Raw genomic sequence first — 6,454 nt, 5'->3', positions numbered from 1 at the left:
CTGATGAAATCACACCATCCCCAGTGTCCTGCCCATGGCCCTGCTGGTCAGGCAGGGCCCTGCTGGCAGCGCTGGCTTCTCTTCCCAGGACAGCATAAAGGGGCTGCTCCTGTGTGCAGCCCCTTTAAAAAAGTTATAAAGTGTTTGGGGGAACACTGGGCTGGGATGTGGGAGATTGCTGTGGTAATGGAGAGGTCATGTTGGATTGCGAGGCCAGAAAAGTCCGTGTGTGTGTGTGTGAGAGAGAGAGAGAGAGAGAGGGAAAAAATTGAGGATAAAAACAGGGAGAGAGACACCTAGAGGGAAACAGTCCTTTTCCTGGTTGCCTTTAGATAATCATTCCTTGAAGAAAAAAACAGGGAGGAGGGAGTGAAACACAAAAGAAAATGACAAACCAAGCCCTAGGATTTTAAATTAAAGCCAGTCCATATTTCAGTTTTTTCCTCTTTTCTGTTTGGCTTTGGCTTGCTGGCTGCCTTTGTAAATAAACACACTGGTAATAGATGCTGTGGAGTGTGTCTGCTGGCTTGGCTGCAAACACTTGACTTATTAGTGCAATACAATGGGAGGTTTTATGAAACCACAGTGCTCTCAGTATCTGTAAAAAAATGGTGTTTCCATCTAACAACTTTCAGCTGTTATATCTTAACCTTTTTCCTCTCTGCCTCTGACTGGCTGACACTCCCTCCTTGCTTGCTCCACTGGAGATTGGCTTTAGCAAAGCAATGAAAAAGAAAAGTAAATGAAGCTGTTGGTGATGCTGGCAGTGCGACTGATTCTCCCAATCTGCACTGGAGATCTTGAAGAAATGTCCTTTCTCATGCTGTCTTGGTATCTCCCTGTCTAGCTGAAACACAAAACACAAAAACAGATTATATGATGCAACAAATTTCATCTGCAGAATTCAGGCTTGGAGTGCATTCCTCCTGCTTTCTCAGGAGTCTTGTGCTCCCTGCTTAGAGCTGCCTCTGCTTGGAAAACATCATTGTTCAAGTCACTGCAAGATCTTTTCATTGCTTGTGGTCATGAATCATAATTTGGGGTCAGATGCAGGGTCATAAATGGATGGATTTTTGGATGTTTTTTTGTTTTTATTTTTCCTAAATACTGTTCCCTGCCAGTACCTCTAAAGAGCTGATGGCACAGTGAGTGGCAAGGACAGAAACGCTCAGTCCCAGCTGTGCTGTCTGTGGGTGTTTAGACAATATCTGGCTGGCTGGGAGCTGCTTTGGTCTTTCTTTGGTGTGAAAGTGAGGGAACAGAAGCCTCTGGGCTTTGTTCTTCAGCCAGGTGGTTTCTAATCTTTCCTGCAACAGTGGCAATGGGGAGGTGGTCCCAGCTGTGAGGGGCTGTTTGACTGGCAGCCTGTCCTGGCATCCCCATCAGACCTGACCCACTGACCCAATCAACAGCCCAGCCACAATGGACCAAATGCAGCCCTGCAGCCTTGGCTGTGAGCTTCTGAAAGCAGGACCCTGTAAAGGTGTGCTTGGGTCATGTAGGACCTTTAGAAATACCCACCTTTGGGCTGTTTCTGTAAAATCCCCACAGACAATATCCACAGTCCAAACCATTTAGATCATACCCTTGGCTTCCTCTCTGCCTAAACCCAAAGCTTTCCAAAGGAAAACCTAACCATGCAAACAGAAAAGGGGCACTTTGTATTTCTGAAGCAAACACTTTCAGCCTGGGCTGGAGCTTTTTGGGACAGAAATCTCTCAGCCCGTGCCAAAGCTGGATTGCTGGGACCGGGATGCTGCGGGATGGGGCCAGAATGCTGTGGGGTTAAGATGCTGTGGGGTCAGGATGCTATGGTGTTGGGATGCTGTAGGGTCAGGATGCTGTGAGGTTAAGATGCTATAGGGTCAGGATGCTGTAGGGTCAGGATGCTATGAGGTTAAGATGCTATGGTGTTGGGATGCTGTGGGGTCAGGATGCTATAGGGTCAGGATGCTGTAGGGTCAGGATGCTGTGAGGTTAAGATGCTATGGGATCAGGATGCTGTAGGGTCAGGATGCTGTAGGGTCAGGATGCTGTGAGGTTAAGATGCTATGGGATCAGGATGCTGTAGGGTCAGGATGCTGTGAGGTGAAGATGCTATGGGATCAGGATGCTGTAGGGTCAGGATGCTGTAGGGTCAGGATGCTGTAGGATCAGGATGCTGTAGGGTCAGGATGCTGCGGGGCCGGGGCCGGCAGCCGCCGCCCTCGCCGCAGGCACGGTCCGACCCTTCCCGGTCCCACGGAAAGCGCTGGAGGACGGGAGCAGGACGGAGCGAGGAGGACCCCGTGTGACCGGAGATCCCAACTACAGGCGGTGAAATTCCCTGTACGGGTGCTGGGAACCATTTCTCTGAGGGCTCCCGGTTGGTTGGGCTTTTCATACCGTTTCACTGCGTCCCTTTTTCTTTTTAGAGGAAGAAAGCATCAAGGAGACCTGAGCCGTCTCTAAAGTGTGACTGGATTTGGTTTTCTCCTCCACTTGGAGGTGGGGATGTGGCACTGAAGAGAGGACCACGGCAGTAATGTCCCCCAGCCCCCTGAAAGGCTCCCACCCTGGCCTCAGGCTGCAGAGCCTCTGAATGAGTCAGGTTGGACCTGGAGTCTGGCCCAAGGCTTGGGAGCTACTGGGGAGCTCCCAGGGACACAAGAAACAAGAACAGCCTCACTTTGATCCATTCATGTGTGCACAAATACACAGTGAAAATAGTGATTATATTATAATGTATAATAGAATTACTGCTGGGTGAATCTACATATTATATACTGATTGCATTTGTATATGGTCATAATACTTAATAGACATTTGGCTCATGTTTGTCTACATATGTGTAGACAAATATGTGCACCATCCCACTTATTATATAAATACTCATATACTCCCCAGCATAAAAGAGAGAGTATCTTCTCTTGCTGCACTGTTGAGCTTTGCCACATCCCAGCATGGCTCAGGAGTTAATGAAGAGCCAGCCCCTTCCTCCCAGTGCCTCCAGCAGCTCCAGCCTGGTGAGAGCTGAGCACTCTGCCTGTGCTCTGGGTTTGCTGGGCTGTGGAGCTGTGAGTGTGCTGAGCACTCTGCTGTGCTCTGGGTTTGCTGGGCTGTGCAGCTCCTGGGCCCATCCCTCATGGCCCATGTGAAGCTGTTGAGTTTCTCCTTCCAGTGGAACAAAATGGAGCTTCAGTGATCAGGAGGTTTCCTTCCAGACTTTCCTGTGCACCACAGATTGGGTTGTTTACCAGCTGGAGGATTAAAGAGACTGTCATTGAAGAGAAAAAAAACCCAACTGTATTCAAGTATGCCTTGGAAGCAGTGTCTCCCTTGAAGGAGGCTTTTCAAACTTACTGTGTTTGCTGGCTGGCACTTTGCTTGTCCCTGGTAAGGAAGCTCCATTTCACAGGGAGTTTCTGGAAAATTACTGTGTTAGGATGGAGGCAGTGAGTGGAAGCAGTGGGGGGAGAAAAAGAAATTATTTGACTATCCCTGAAAACAAACCCCTGTTACCATCTTCATCTACAGATGGTGGCAGCCCCTCCTTTGCCTGCAAAGAAAAACCCTCATGCACCCAGGAATGGGGGAGCCCCTGCCTGCCCTTCCTCCCCAGAGTGTTCATCTGGGATCTCCCCAAGGCCCCAGCAGCCACCCCAGCACCCCAACACCTGGGGTGCTCCAGGGCAGGCACCCACCCCTCCCAAACTCCAGTGCTCTTCCTCAGCCCCATCCCACAACCCTGACATGAACCTGAGATTTAATTGGGGCATGAACCTGAGATTTAATTGGGGCACAACTCGTGGTCTGGAGTGAACCTGCCTGCACTGCTAATACAGAGGGAATAGAACCATGGGACACTAAAAAAATTATATCTATTCTTTCACTGCCCACTACTAGAGTCTAAATTGGCTGCCTGATGGCTGCACAGGGTTCAAAACCAGCTAATCTCATTCTCTGCCAACTCTCCACATTTTCCTTTATTCCCTCTAAAGATTACAGCAAGGAAAGCCTTCCACAAGCCTCTCACAGCACTGGGTGGGTGTCTCAGTCCAGGACCAGCACTGAGCCCAAAGGGGCAGCTCAGCAGCCAAGGACCAAAGAGCACCACAAAGAAACTCTCTTCTTCCAACTCCTCCTTTTTTAAGGCTGTTCCTTATCTGGGAGCTGTGAGGACTAAATGCAAATAAAAGTCACTGCTGGCTGAAACTGAGGTGCTGGTGTCTCTGGCAGGGTGGGTCCAGCCCAGTGACAAGCTGGGCTCAGTAGTGACACAGGCACAGCAGCAGAGAAGCCAGGCTGGCAGGGATTTCCCTGCTGGGTTAGACAGAAATCCCAGTGAAATGTCCCCACCCTGTCTGGGCTCTCCTACCCACACAAGTCTGCTCTGAAACTGAAATTTATGGAGGAAAAGGGAGTCAAACAACCCCATCCCCAAATCTTCTCTGGCCAAATTGCTCCAACACAGCACCACAGGGAGCATAAAGCCAGGTAGGGCCTGCTGTGATGTACTGAAAATTCTTAGAAGCTGAGGAGCCTGCAGGTATTTAAGCATCAAATTTCTGATTTTAAGGGAAGGGAGAGGATGCCTGGACAACTCAGGGGCTTCTGGCAACTGGTGCCAGGGGACAGAGCAGTACTGCCCACTCACTGGGAGGGCTGGGGGTGCTTTCTTAGAGGAGCAAGTCCAGACAGAGTCACAGGAATGCTGATCCAAGCTGTGCTTTGGGGTTACATATCAGCTTTGTTAGCAAAGACCCTTTCTCATTTGCACAGACAAGAAAAAAAGAGGAAAGAGTAAACAGGCTGAGCAGCCAAATAACTAGCCTCTCACTGCCCTTATTAAAAAAAAAAAAAAAGGAAAAAATCCCTTTTTATTGAAACCATTTCCTTTGGTTATATCATTTCTCTTGAGGCTGGAAGCAATTTTAAGTCTTAAGTGCCTTCCCTGCACTAAGTCCACAGGCACAAGGCTGAAGCTTGGCTGCCCACCAAGGGGTGCCCTGGAGAGCAGCACATGTGCTGTGCCCTCTGTCATTGCCCCAGAGCACCCCTGAGCCCCAGAGCCTCCTGCAAGGGGCAACCCCCAGTCCCAGCACAGGCCAGGTGCAGCATGGGTCACCTTGGCACAGCTGAGTGCCACAAGTAGGACACAGATGGCCTCCATTAGGTGTTCCCATCCCTGTCCTCTGTCAACAGTGACAACAGATTAAGCTGAGTCCTGCCCAGAAACCCCCCAGTGGAGGGACATGCCAGTGCCAGGGCTTTGCTGCAAGCACACAGCAGACAAGCAGCTGTGCATTGGGCACTGGGGTTTGATGCTGGAGGAGTGTGATGGGGTCTCTTGCACCAGTCACTGGCTCCAGTCTAGGTCTTTTGCAGGATTGGAGGAAGCAGGGCCAAATCTGTGCTAATAAGAGAAAAGCAGAAGGAGTTTCACATGTTCAGGATCCTGCAGAGGGCTGGGGTGTCCCCAGCAGCTTGGCTTTAGCACCAGCCTTACCTGATTGACAGGAGCAGCACAAGCCCCAGGCTCCAGAGAGGACCTCTCTGAGGTGGTGGGGACGATGCAGCAAGGAGGAGGAAACATGGTGTGGGGGCAGGAGGAGTTACTTGCCAGGACTGCTCAAGCCCATGCCAAATTTGAGCCAATAAAGCTGTACAAAGTAAAGCACTAAGCTGAAATCATTAAAATAAATACATACACATTCTCTAGGGTGCCCCTCAAAGAGGGACTGGCAGTCAGATGCTTTGCTTTCCCCACAGGCTGCAGCAGGGGATAAAGCAGTGAACCCAAGGCAGGGCAGGGTGTGCTGAAACCTCCTTGCTGTGCACAGCCTCTGCAGCTCAGCAGCACCAGGCAATTTGTCCTTCATGACAAAAAAAAAAAAAAAAAAAAAAAAAAAAGAGGAAACTTAGGGAAAGGGGAGGCTTTCCCTCCCCAAAAAAGAGTTTTGTTTTTTTTATTCAGGGAGTGCTTTTCCCATGCCTGGCAGCCCAGAGCTGCTCAGCTTTCACTGTTAAGGACCCCCAGCCATGTGTGGAACCCATGCAGGGGCCTCAGCTCTGCAGTGGCACCAGAGCAGAGCTGGGAGCAATGAAACAGCCAAGGCCAGCAGGCACTCAGCACAGCTGAGGTTCAAGTGTTTTAGAGCTGGCCAGGTCCTTGTATATCATGGGGGACTTGACCTCCCCTTTTCCCTTTTCCAACAAGAAGGCAGATAATTAATAAAGGTGAGGCCCAGTGACATTTTTTCAAAGGTTTGATCCATCTCCTCAGCTCCTGACTCTTCAGCATCTTATTATCTAGAGGTCTCTAGTGCTTCTTCAATTTCAGTGAGAATTGGCTGCTTCCAGCCCCAAAAGCCTCCCTGATGTGTCCTTGGTAGCACCAGATTGCCACCCTGAGGAGTCACTGGCCCCAGCCTTGTGCCTGATCATCACCCAGACCAACACAGGCAGTCCTGGA

Source organism: Agelaius tricolor, unplaced genomic scaffold (genome assembly GCF_023055355.1).
Source record: "Agelaius tricolor isolate 1412-34295 unplaced genomic scaffold, bAgeTri1.0.p SCAF_14, whole genome shotgun sequence".
NCBI lineage: Eukaryota > Metazoa > Chordata > Aves > Passeriformes > Icteridae > Agelaius > Agelaius tricolor.
Note: the sequence above shows the minus strand (reverse complement) of the source record.